The sequence below is a fragment of the Phyllostomus hastatus genome, unplaced genomic scaffold (genome assembly GCF_019186645.2).
Source record: "Phyllostomus hastatus isolate PE091 unplaced genomic scaffold, TTU_PhHast_1.1 phas_scaffold_39, whole genome shotgun sequence".
Taxonomy (NCBI): domain Eukaryota; kingdom Metazoa; phylum Chordata; class Mammalia; order Chiroptera; family Phyllostomidae; genus Phyllostomus; species Phyllostomus hastatus.
In genome coordinates, this window is record NW_025334028.1 from 14,647,047 (window position 1) to 14,661,427 (window position 14,381).

Here is a 14,381-nt window from a genome sequence, read left to right on the forward strand (position 1 = left end):
ATTTTTCTGTTGCTAGCTCTATACAAGTACAATTTAAAATTACTAAAGCCATTTATAAATACAATATTAAAACATAAAATAAAATATTTTGATTCAAGGTAAAATTTTATTTTATAGAGAATTTTTTAGAGAGAGTATAGCAGGGAAAAGATACACCAAATAAATCATTTTTAAAAAATGGTGGAAAGCATATCCTAAAGGTTTTGTTGATAATTTAGTAGGGCAATATACTTGGAGAACAGTAGATAGTCTATCATTTAAAAGACAAGATAATCACAGAAGGCACCCATTAACTTTTACCTTTCTAATGAACAAAAAGAGAATCTGAGTTAAAGTCAATTTATTGGAGTTACCAATGAAAAGAAACTTAGGCAGTAAACGTAAAACAAGATTTATACCACATGCAACTCTATTTTAAAGCAGGCTAATTCCACATTAAACAAAGCTCACATTGCTTTCTAGTGCTGACCTCCAGCCGCTTTATTTTCCCTGGTGAAAAGAGGTTATAAAACACTAGTCTCAGAACGGCATATATTTTTTTCTTCTAAATGTATGAGAAACTATTATGCAGAATATATTACTTCCCATTTAGTATGGGTTGAGAAGCCTAAAGCCCCAAATTATCTGTTTTGAGCAGACACTATGACTTAAATTTCTGTGTGTGAAGTCATTCTTTCTGGATAAGAAATATTTGTTAAAATAAAAATGTTGTAGTAGTCGCTTATCAGCCACCAGTACATTAGCTGGATTAATTACCTAAGAGGGGTCAGGGGGTGAGGGCTAGGACATAGCATCCCTGTGTTTTGACAGAGGAGTTACAAAAAGAGAATGGCCTCTGACTTAGAAAGTGCAGAATGAAATATAGCATTCGATAATGAATTCTGAATATCCAGGGAGCAGTAATACTGTAAAGCAAACCTGGAGAAGATCACAGAAGGGGCATGGCAGGAATGTGCCCAAGGATGTGAGGGCACTGGAAAAAACTATATTACATTTTACACTTTGGTCTTGAGTCTGCCAAATGTAAATTAGAGTTCATTGATGCAAGCTCCAGATACCTAAAACAAGATATTTGTTGTAAGAATATGCAGTAGTTCACAGAAATAAAGCCAAAGCCAAATAGGCCTTAAGAAGAACAGAAATATGGTAACCTTAGGGAACTGAGATAGCAGGGCCAGCTCCACAATTTTTAGGGCCAAGTGAAAAAGGAAAATGCAAGGCCCCTTGTTCAAAAATTATTGGTAATTTTAAGATGGTGATAACAGAACTTTAAACCAGTTGTAGGGCTCTTCTAAGAGCAGATGCTGTGCAACTGCACAGGGTGTCAGGCCAAGTCCCTGGGCTGCATGAGTAAACGGGCAGCTCTTCAGTGCTCTTTAGAGTAAGTCAGCAGCTATGGTCTTCTGCCCCCGTGCTGTGTTCCTCAAGATTCACATTTTTGAGAACCAAAGTCTGTAGGCCAGGTCCAAGTCACATGACGACACAGAAGAAGAAGTAGTGGGGCTGGTTTAGCAATCCTGACAAGAGTGCATGCAGTCCTGGCAGAGAGGGGGGCTTTCTCAAAGGGAAATAAAGGCTGTGTCAGTAAAGAAAGGAGGGGAATTTTTTCATGGGTGGAGGGAAAAACAGATCTTTACATAAGAAGAAAAATGAATAACAATCCACTCTAACACTTTTATGACCAGCTTTAAACTAAGGCCATGAATAGGTTATTTATAACAATGCTCCAGCAGCAATACCTCCTCTGAATTATAGACACTTGGCTTTAAATATCCCCAAATTGTGAACTTTGATGATTTTAGGAGATTTTTTTTAGGAGACTTTTTTTTAACAAATTGTTTTCAGTTAAATTTCCCAATATAAATTATTATATTATAATTCTGTACTCTTCTATGAAACCATTGAAGAATAAGATTTGAAAATGTTTTAGACAGAAAAAGAAATATAAATATCATAGAAATTACTCTGAGATAAGATTTGCATATATTTTCCAATCAATATGTGTTTATGACTTCTATAGCCTGTCCTAGTGAGGACTCCTCCTCTGTAAATTATTAATATCATAATTGACCTTAAAAATGTCTTTAAAGGTGACAGAATTTAGGATTAATTAATATTGCTAACTTAAAAAAATGAATTTTATTCATTCAGCCTTCAAAAATCAGGTATAAACCAAGCTAATATTGTCATTTTGGGAAGACTTATTTTAGGAATGAAACTTTCTTCCTGAGGAATTTTTTTTCATTATCCTTCCTAAAGAGTAGTTGTCTCTGGAGAGGAAAGAGCAAGATGGAGGTTTCCTTTACCAGCTCTCCTTTGGTTGTGTAAAGAAAAGGCTGGGTGTTTCTATTTTTATCCTCATCTCTGTTTCAAAGACAATTGGCCATTGATACCAATCTGTGTTTCTGCTGCTTCTGTGAAAGAGAAACTATCCTATGCCACCAGCAAGCACTATTATCTGGTTTTAAATGTCAAGTACACTTCAGTATAGAAAGAAAGAAACAAGATAACATTAAAAGCGGAATATATTGGAGCCAAAGATAGAGCCCAATAATCTAAGTGTCTGTGTCATCAAGATGGCAGTTAGAAAAAAGAGTAGTCAACAGAAACCTAAAACGTTTTGCAACTTCTAATTTATGTACCTTTGTGATTTATAGTCACCTATCATGCTTCTAAGTGTGATTGTAGATTTGTCTACCTTGTTGCTATCCTTATGAATAACAGAAAGGTAAATCAGGTGCTTTAAACTGAATCATTTAAATCAGTTCAGCTGTGACACTCTGTCTTTATGTCCCTCCTTTTAAGGTTGAGCTTCAGATTCTCTTACTAGCCTCGAGGACTTGCAACAGATATTTATCCTTTGACAGTTCTATGATATATAATTATGTATGAACTCCATTATGTGCTTTTCATTTACACAAATGGTCTGGCCTATTAGTTATACAAAGACCAGTGGTTCTTTGTTTCAGAGAGAGAAAAGGTAGACATGCTTTGTTTTCCTTGTCCATTATTGGTTAAGTTTATTATTTTGTACAAAGTTACTACGTTTTTTTAAGATTTTATTCATCCATTTTTTAGAGAGGGAAGGGAGGGAGATAGAGAGAGAGAGAGAAACATCACTGTGCGTTTGCTGGGGGCCCTGGCCTGCAACCCAGGCATGTGCCCTGACTGGGAATCGAACCTGTGACACTTTGGTTCACAGCCCGCGCTCAATCCACTGAGCTACTAGCCAGCCAGGGCTAGTAACTACATTTTTAAAAATCAGTACCTTTTGATGGTTCTACATCTTGAGATTGTGCCTTCCATATATATTGTTTATTATTATAACATTTAACATAGATATTTGAAATATTAACACCTTTTTGAGGCAATTTAGTAATAAGCCATTCCAACATCTTCCTAGGAAATTGTTTACTATAATATTTCACAAAGCTAGGTTTTTAGGATATTAGTAGGTATTTTCAGTGCTCAATAAGTATTTATTGAAATAATGAATGAATATTCAAATAAGCTTAGGAAATAAAGTTACCAGGATTATTCAGTTTTTGTTATGCTAATACTATACCAGGAGCCCCCTAGAGATTAAACAACTTAAGCATACTTGATCATTGATATTTTGTTAAATATAAAAAGCAATTATATTTTTTAGCTCCCAAAGCCATGCTTGTATTTTGTATCACATGGGAGCAATCTGTTAGAGGACTGGATCAGCCAGTAGAGCACTTTTATTTACCACGCACTACAGCTGCAGTTCAAAATGACCATCCACAGTCTGGACCTTGACATTATAATCCACACTGAAAAACTTCTATAGGTTTGATTAACTGAATTATAGTTCACAGTATATTACTAATCATAACTAACTATTAAATATCTTAAAAAGTGATATAACTTAGTATATAGCTGACTGGTAATTCAAGAAAATAATAGAATTACCAATTTATTAATCTTCAAGTGCTTTCTAATTTTCCTCAATCTTACTTCAGGCACAGAGCTATAACTCATCCAGTACTCCTGATTCCAACAGCCTCTTACATTCTAGAACTAGGCTGTTGGAGAGCTCATTGACTAGAACCTGACTTTGTGCTTTTTGTTTCGTAAGAAATAACTTCAAAACAAGTAGGAAGCTATCCATTGTTTCCTATAGTACTAAATATGACATTTTCCTCACTCAAACAAATTGTGCCTCCACTGCAACTTTATTTTCTAAAATAGGTGTCCCCAAGAACAAGAAGCTCATGTCTCAGAGGAGCTAGATTTAAACCTAGGCACCATGAAAATTCCCTCTGCACTTTGCCCTTGTTCAACTATTAGATATATATAGTCATGCTCAATCATAGCTTCCTTTATTGTTATTATTATTTCTGCCATTATCATTGTTTGCATTGTAACATATTAGTTTCTTCTACTCCTGATTCACTGACCCATCATATTTTCACTACTTTGAATAGTTGTGGCTTGGTAGAAATCCAAAGATAAGTCTAAAAAAGTGCTCCATGAAAAATTGTGACATGCAAACATATTGTTTAGGATTTTTAAGGTAAAATTCTTCGTGTGAATGTTTAGCATATATGAAATTGTCATATATTAATTAATTCTTTCCATAAATACTTTTTAGTTCAACAAATACTTATTGAGAGACTGCTGGGTGCTGGCCACTTGAAAGTACAAAGATCACCAAAAGAGGGTAGGGTCCCCATCTACTTCAGTGTTACTGGACTAAAGAGAACACTTAGTGTAGACTGAGGTAGTAGGAAGGATTGGCAAGGACTTCCTCAAAGAGTGAGTACATTAATCCAGGCTAAAAGGATAAGTATAAATTAGCCATACTGCATCAAAACTCACATACACATTGGGGAAAACTGTGACCAGTGAGCATAATGTATGTCATCCGTGGTGCTATTGAACTTCATGATTTGTTTGTCTTGCTGAGGCCAACAAGGCAAGATCTGATACAGTGGGCTGGAGGTAGAGTCCCCCGAAACGCGTATATTTAAAAGTAAGTCAGATGATTTTTGCATGTATGTGAGATTGTTAAGATATTTGGAAATCTTTGATTTTGTGTAATCTGTGAAAATCTTACTTTTTCTAGTTAAAATTGAATATAGACCATCACCTTAAGAATGGAATCTGGGGAATTTGGTTGATCAGATTGATTTAGGTTTTATTAATCCTTCCAAAACTGATGAAGTTCTGTAGCTCTAAAGAGTTATTCAGAGTCATAAACTCCAACTCTTTATTTTTGAAAAGTATTGGAATTTTTACAATTTCCTTGCCACTATGTATTATGCCAATAATTTTAGGTATTGCCTGTATGCCAAGTTATAGACCAAGAATTGATTTTCTGTTTGGAAACACTGCTTCCTAAATTATACACTCGTAGATAACAGTTATCATACTCAGGTTGCCAGATATTGAATATTTTTAAAAGGTGTAGGGCATACAGCTATCATTTACAACTATGCAGTTTTCTGCAGGTTATATAATATTTAGGATATCATCAATGGTATACATTATATCAGAATTTTTATTGTAATTCACCCTAGCAGCTTATATTTGGAAAACATTGCATTTTACAAAGGCCACTTAAAAGCAAATTCAAGACATTCTATAGCTTTTTTTTTTAAGTCCTGATATAATGCAAATTATTGGAAGGAAACATACGATGGCATGTTTTTATGATTTTTTGTAAATCTAAAAATCACTATGTGTGCTCCTTAAGTGGTCATAAAAAGAGAATTTTACATACAAAATTTTAAAATAATATTAAGTTCTAAATATTTTATGTAATAATGAAATAGGGTGTGCTTATGGTGGTAGTTTGGTCCTAAAAATTCTATCAACTTTTCTACATCATGTGGATCTAAAATAAGACATTGATATTTTTGTGAATTATTATCCTGATATGAAAGGGAAGAGGGAAGGCAACAACACTGGAAATAAAATTATTTTCAAAAATATAATTTTCATCTCTGAAAATGATGATTCTCATCTTATTTATTTTATTAAACCACAGATAAGAAACTCTTTTTATTGTTCAATTACTGTTCAATTACAGTTGTCCCCATTTCCCCCCAATATCGTCCCCCACCCTACCCACCCACACCTCCCACATTCAACTCTCCCCACCCCAGTTGTCTTTGTCCGTGGGTCCTTTATACATGTTCTTTGACTTGACCCTTTCCCTTCTTTCCCTTGTTTTCTCCTTATTATTAGAAAAACGTTCATTAAAAATAAAGAAAAATATTCATAAGATAGAAGTCATATTCCAGCTTGCATTCATGACTTTAGAAAATGATTATTTATGAAAGTGAAAGTACAATGAATAATGAATTTTCTTGTGTATTTTCAGTCAAAATACTTCAAATGAATTACATATATAGTGTTGAAAACAAATATGCTTAATAGTTAACCAGAAAGTATGCATCCTAAGTAACTGTAAAAATGCCTAGTATTAAGCAAAAAGGAAAAAGACCTTATGGATTGGACAACAATGTGGTGATTGCTGGAGGCAGGTGGTATAAGGGGACTAAAAGATCATTTTAAAACTACAATAAAAATAAAATATATTTATCAATTACCATCACCACCAATCAAGACATTAACTAGAACAAAATAACATAGTAAAGCTCCTTCCCTGGTTTTTATCTTTATAAATGCATTTGAAAGTAAATTTAGTAGTAATTTCCTTCATTGGAATTAAACTTTTAGCAATTTTGAAATGATCTTCTGTGATAATAATTATCACAATGAGATAATTATTCTTTAGAGGTCAGATTTTGTTTGGCTATAATCTGATTTCCTTGTATAGTTTAAAATTTCCCAAATAAAATAACTTCTGTAGAGTGCTAAATGAGAGGGTAGGAAATTTTTCCTTCTCCCTACAAAGAGAACTGTGCAATAAGGAAAATGTTGAATATAGCAGTCTGCCTACACATTAGGGGATTGATGTTTATGTGATGAATTACCTAGAAGACTGGAGGGAAGGATTTTAAGATTTAAAATATATATATACTTGATTGATATCTATTAGACACAGGAAATCCAGCCAATCTGTGAGATTTTCTAAATTAAGAATCACTACTAATATATCAGGAGACATAAATAAGAATTTTATTTCCATCTATCTAAACTATTTTTGATGATTCTGTAACCTCAGCTTTCTGTCAGTTTTGGTGCTCTGGGAAAGAAAACCAGTCATACTAATTATTCAATCATAGCGTAACTAAAACATGTCATACACGTCTCTGTGCATGTGCACAAACAGGTTTGGTGTTTATGTATGTGCGTGCACATGTGATTTTTTAAACAGTGATTTGAGTCATTCTTTGATGAACTTTGCTGGACTTTCACCTCCACATTCATTAATTCTAACTCTTTTTCTTAGGGAAGTAATCTTTAAACTGGATCTTAAATCAGATGTGAAAACAAAAGCAGAGATTGGGAGGAGAAATGTGTATAACATAATTACATTAAGAAAAGTTATTGAATGTAGACATTATGTCATCCTGATACTTTTAAGATTAAATGATTACTTTTAAGGTTTGTAAGAGCAGCTGTGCATTCATGTAATATATACTTTTTCTAACCTTTCAGAGAAGGAAATTATAACTTTTCTAGGGAGTGGGAGTCCTCACTATTTAATCTTATTCCCTAATTTTATAATTAAGATTACACTAATCCAGTTAGTGAAAATAGAATAGATACATATGAGTGTATTTTAAATTTTAACCCTGTTAAAAGAGGAGACAGAGACCCGTGTCAAGAGGCTCCCCGCCCCACCCCACTTCTTGTCTCACTTTCAAGACATGAGTTCAAGCAAGAGACAAACACGGATAGTGGAAATGAGATAGCAAGTTTATTTATGAAACATATAATCACAAAGCTGCAAACAGGCACCCATAAGTTTGTTGGTAAGTTTGTTAATAAATTTGTTCTATACACTTGAGCTGAGGCTACAAGTGGGCACCCAGCTAATCTAAGTGTGCTAACTAGTGGGGTTCAGGGGTTATATACCTCAGCTGGCTTCCAGGTTCCACTCTTTTCCCTGTGGGAATAGTGTACAGCTACAAAGACTGTCTTTCTCACTTAGTAAAGTCTCTTTGTCTTAGTGAAATTGTTACAGAGGCCCTCTTTTCCAGTATAGGACCCCTCTTCCTCTTGTGCAAGTCACACTTGTGATGTTCAGAGCACCCTGCAATCTCAGTAAGGTTGTTACAGAGGCCCCATTCTCAGCACAGTCTCGAGGACTCTCCCTTCCTCCTGCGCTGTTTTGCTTGCAATGGTCGGGACACCCGGCAATTTTCTGGCAACCTTACCAAACTGAGTTCAGGACTGCCGAGTTAACTGGTGAGACACATCTTCATTTTATAACAGGGTATACTTCCCAGTGACAGCCAACTGACCTGGACTCTGTAAGGTTCTTCTCTTTATGGGAAGGATTCCCTCTATGCTTCTCCCACTACTCTTTCAGTGAACCCCTGACCCAAGGGTACGTAGGATGACATCCATGTCCAGCCAGAAGTAGTTACAAGAAGATGAGACCTTTGTCCATCGTCCTTTATATGAATATAAAGGGGTTGTATATCTGAAAGGGGGGATTTGTAACAGGGCACAGCCAGGGGTACCCCAAATAGGGATTTGTAATAAAGTCCAGAAGTCAGGGTGTCTAGGAAATATTAAAAAAATATAGGATGTCCTCACCCCAGAAGTCTGAGCTGGGGGACAGGACACATGGAACAGGGCCATCAAGAGCTGTTTTGAACAGCAACCGCTTTGCAGCTAACCTCTGGCATGGTCATTTAACATATCTATAACCTTTAATTGGTTTCATGGACACGTTAAATAGCTGTGGCCATGCTTTGAGACAGGGAGATGGGAGTGACTTCCACACAGGATGTAATTGGGAAGCAGCTCCCCCTGGTTTCAGTGCCTGAGTGAGAGCTTGGAGTAAGAGGGGGTCACACAACTTTGGACTAAGGGTGGACCCACCCAGCTTGGTGAGAGAGGGAAAGCCATGCAGTTTTGGGGCTTCCTTTGCCATGCAGTTTAGGAAGCCAGAAAGCAAGATATAGCAGCAATGCAGAGATCTCTCTTAGTGGTTCAGAAGAATTCAGGAGAGATGCTGTGGGAACGAAAGGGGTGAAAGGACTCTTGCTGTTGGGCCATGAGAAGGTGCCACATGGGTTTGGGTTAAGAACTGGAGATCATGGCAGCAACACAGCTGATGGAGCCAAGAACTGAAGGAGGCTGAGCACAGATGACTGGGAAGGACTGGGGGCTACCTGAGCACAGACTTTTATTTCTTTTCCTGAGATATGGTACCCCAGACTGGACAGTAGAGGAAGAAAAGACTGTGTGCATTTGTGGATATCCTAAGGGACTTTTGGAATTTAATGAAGACATTAAGTCATTACTCTAAGTCTGTACAACCTTTGAATAAATAATTCTTTTCCTTTTCACAAATCTCTGACATTGAAGGTGTCATTCCCTGGCGGTGGGCAAGGCAAACTTAAAACAGGGGGACCCCGGGAGAAAGGGGGAATCCATTTGGTACTAGTATTTGTTCCCCACCACGGGTCCATTCTGTAACACTTTTGCTTCCAGCCTCCAGTATGAAGTTCTTTGTTAGATTGTAATGGCAAGTGCCCTGCCTGTATTTCCCCTCTGGCCACTCATTCCCAGTGGCTACCTAACAAGATGAATCAATACAGAGAAAAGAATGCTGGATTACAAGTCAAGAGATCAGAATGCTACATCTGGTCGCTGTGTGACAGTTAGAAAATCAATTTAGGTTTGGTCTTCCTCTTCTGCTAAGTAAGAATGTTAAACTAGGTGGACTACAGTGTTTTTTCTAGTATTAAGTCTGATTATTCTATTGCTACTAGTATTACATAACTGTGCAAGCTTTAGTGGATACATTAATGAGCAAGAAAGAAAAGTACTATTCGTTTTTCTTTGGAACATGTCTCAAATATAGCCATTAAACAAACACTTAACACAGTTCATTATTATCTTACTTTTATTTCTAGGTTTAATGTCCTTATTGAAATATACTCTTTACTAGTTGTACTAATTAGAGTGCTTTCAGCTTGAGTCAAAAAAATATGTTATCTTCTCTGACAAGAAATCTGGAGGTAGTAAGTCTTCAGTGTTGGGTAATGCAGGGAAATGGCTTCATTAAAGAGGCAGGTGTACCCGATGTTTTTCTCTTTCGTTTTCCCACAGCTGAGTCTTCCTATTTGCAGAGTACATCAGTAGTTCCAAGCAGTACATCACATTAAAGCAACATCTACAGGAAAGACAGCTGTCTCTTTTCCTGTGTCTCTGTTTACCAGATATTTCCTTGAAGAACCCCCACCCAATTTCCTGTTAATTCTTGAAGCCATAAGAGAGCCAGCAGTTAAACAAATTAGGGAGTTTCTTGGTTTTTACTTTTTAATTTTAAAAAATATTTTATTTAGCCCTGGCTGGCATAGCTCAGTGGATTGAGCACGGGCTGCGAACCAGGCATCGCAGGTTCGATTCCCAATCAGGGTACATTCCTGGGTTGCAGGCCATGGCCCCCAGCAACCGCACATTGATGTTTTTCTCTCTCTTTCTCCCTCCCTTCCCTCCCTAAAAATAAATAAATAAAATCTAAAAAAATCTACTCTTAATTATTTAAAAAATATTTTATTTATTTATTTTTGGAGAGGGGAAGGGAGAGAGAAAGAGAGTGAGAGAAACATTAATGTGTGGTTGCCTCTCTCGCACACCCTACTGGGGACCTGGCCCACAACCCAGGCAAGTGTCCCAGACTGGGAATCGAAATGACAACCCTTCAGTTCACAGACTGACACTCAATCCACTGAGCCACACCAGCCAGGGCTTGTTTTTGATTTAAAGAAGCAGGAAGGAGATAGGAATAAATAAATGTTAGGGCAGGCAGCTAACAATGTCTGATATATATATATAATATGAAAGAATATATATATTCATATCCAACCACCTATTTATGTCCCCTTTTTATTTTAAGGCTTTGAACATGTTGATAATAGTTGTTTTAAATCCCCACCTGCTAATTTTAATATATGGGTCATCTCACAGTGTCTATGAACTGCTTTTTGTTTCTTTGCATGTCTGTTCGCTTGAATTTTTGTCAGACATCGTGGATGTCATATTTTTCAGAGTCTGAATTTTATGGTTTCTTCCTTTAGAGGAAAAAAAAGAGTGTTTTAGCAGGCAGTTAATTTACAAATTGATCAGATTGATTTTTGAAGCTTTGTTAAAGTTTGGAATGCTCGTGTCTCCCAGCAGTATGTGACTTCTTGGTCTCTGGCAGATATTCTCTGTGTCTGCACAGGCATGAAAACTGCAGCTTCTGTTTGTCCAGGCCATAACCCAGGTTCACATCCTGAGACCACCGCAGTGCCAACTCATATAATTATTGCTGTTTTGATTTTGTGCTTTTGGCACCTGGAAGTGTTTCTGTCTTTCTATCATGCACTGTAATGTGTTTAAAAATAAATGAGATTATAAGCTGTCTAGCATTTCTCTGTGTTTGGAACAGGAGATGAAGTGTAGGTCAGTTCAGTCCAATGTATTCCCAGAGGTCTGCTCAAATTAATTTTTTAACTGCATCTGTGATAAATGCTACCAAGAAAGGTTTAGCATAGAAAAGAGGAACCTGTGTATGTTAGAGATACAAAGGAAGATTTCCTGAAGAAGAGATTATTTTCAAGGGAGATCTGAAGGTAGATAAGCAACACTTTCATGCAGATAGAACAACATATGTGGAGTTCCTGAAAAAAGATGGAGATCTGAACATTTCAGGACCTGAAAGAAGGCCAATGAAATTGAAACTCAAAAAACAAGGAGGCAGTTGTTATAAAATGAGATATGGTGAGGTAGAGAGGTGCTAGATTAGGAAGGACCTTGTTGGCTATGTTAATATATTTGGATTTTATTTTGCCTTCCCCCATATCTTCCCTTCCCTCTATCCATTAGTTCAGGAAGTGTAAAATTCTCTGACATGTATATTCATATGTAATGTAAATGTAACATGTTTACAAGTTCTTACAACTGTTAGGCTACTGTGCAGGGGTGGATGCTGGTTCCATCCTTTCTAAAAATACAGATAAGTATCCGATTTAAAACAATTTGAGGTACAAGGTTTTTTCCTAAAATGACACTTTCAGGTAAACAATGTATTTTTATAGAAAATCTGAGAAAAAATAGATATTTATCTACAATAGGCTGTTGTAGTTCCTTTAACAGACCATTTTTATTATGTTATAGAATACCAGTTTATTCATATACATTTATACCTTTGTGCCTGTCTTAGAATTAGTCAAGCCAAGATTTAATATACCTAAAATAACCTGGCCCTTTTTGAAAATCTACTTAATGAAGCTTTTGAAGGCAGATGTATGTATATGCATATTTATTATGCTGGGCAAATAGAGATTACTTTTACCTCCACTCTTTGGAAATCCAGTTCAGAAATCATAGCCACATTATAAAGTGTAAACCTTTGAGATCCCTTATGGCCACAGATATTTGCTATAATGAAAGGAAGGTATCAGTGCACTAAGTACGGAGTAGCTCCTGTGACAGCCAAGAGCATCAGTCCTCGAAACTTTCATGCTCTTGTATTTCAGCCATTGTATTGGAAAGTTTTCAAATGATTTGAAGAGCACACGTGGATGGGAAAAAATTTCTCAGTATTAAAAGTCATGGTGCTAGTTATACCAAAATAATGAAATATGAAAATACTCTTATTTTTCCCTCTGTTAAGGAAAAAGCCTTTAAATATATATTATATATGGTATATATGATATGTGTGATATATATGTTTTATATATATATACACACATACACACACACACATTAAACTTGTCTATCATACTGAAAATAGAATTGCAGCAGAACTTTTGAACTAGCTTGGTTGAAAATGCCTTTCACACAAAGGATAGTGAGAAAAGTACAAGGCCAATTAGCCATAGTAATGTAAGTTATATGCTTTAAGAAATGCTTCAAACTCTTAAGTTTATCAAATTGAAACTTTTCAAGAATATATTTAATGTAACATCTGTGAGTTTTGATTTTAATCTTATTGAAAACCTTTGTTGTTTTGGTACTTATGGATGGAGAAAGACTCTTTAGTCTCAATTTGACTTTATCTAAATGTTACAGAATTTTAAAGACTTGGCCAGCATCATAAGCAAGGAGGCAGGTGTAAATGCCACTGAACAATTCTATGGAAGATTCAGGGCATTTGAAACAGAGGGTGAACAGTGTGTGAATGAGCTCAGTGGTGACTACACTGTCTTTGTTTTTATTTGCAGTAGTTATGATGATTAATGAGCCACTCTTTCAGTCCTCAGTATCTTACTTTTTGTTTTTTGGCCAAGTTAAGGGATTGTTTTGATGTAAAGAACATTTGTTCAATATCCTGAAACTATAACAATTCCGAGTTGGCAGCCAGAGAGAGCAAACACCTGATTGTATTGCATGGTGAATCCTGCTAGTGGGGGGACAGAAGAGGACCTGAGTCTAGCTCCGCCCTCTGGGTTTATTGTGGGCTGTCTCTGCTAGGAGAAACTGTGGCTCCACATTAGTGATTTTTCTCCTTTTCTTGTCACCTACGGAGATGGACTTTTTTCTTTAGGTAAATTTATCCAGAGACTCCCTGGTAATTTTAGCCCAGTAAAAGTCTATTGTTAAAACCATCAGTATTCTCAATATTTAACCATTGTAAACCATAGGCATTAACCAATAAGAAACACAGAGACCATACACACAGAACAGGATGGCTGTGCTGGCCAGTGCCGCTAAATTAACAGCCCTGTTTAATAGCCCGTTTCACTGCCTCAGCCAAATTAAGAATGGTTTGGATTCCTATGATCTTGTAGCTAGCTATTTTTCATGGAGATAAAAAATCCATGTGAAAGAATATTAGTTGTTATTTTTTGGTGTCAACTACTAAGAAGTTAATAATTGTGGTGAAACGCTTAAGGTCAGTGACCCAATCCCATTAATCTTTGAGGCTTCAGCGACTGTCACAGTGCTGGACACAGCAGCATAAACATTTTCCATCATTGTGGAAACAGGCCATCATTCTGTCTTCTTGGAACTAAGAATAGATCCAGAATTTTCAAATGAAAAACAAGTGGTGAATGTATTGCTGTATGTAGCCCATTCTTAAATATGTGAAAATGGCACATATTTAGATTTGTAGATGTTAAATTATAATTCTCAGAATCTCAGAAGTTTCTGAAACTAGCCTTGAACTTAACATTAGTATAGTTTCTAAGAGCTTTGTCAGTCTTCATTAGATGTTTAGATTCACCAGTAAACAGTTTCAAAAGAAAAAGCAAGCTAACTAAAAAGAATTATAA

The 14,381-nt window shown here is 36.1% G+C and overlaps 1 protein-coding gene across 6 annotated transcripts in view; it reads left to right on the forward strand.

Moving 5' to 3' along the window:
* The window catches only part of CCSER1 (coiled-coil serine rich protein 1), a 1,274,087-nt gene that overhangs the window by 408,193 nt on the left and 851,513 nt on the right, over positions 1 to 14,381 (forward strand). The window lies entirely within an intron of this gene.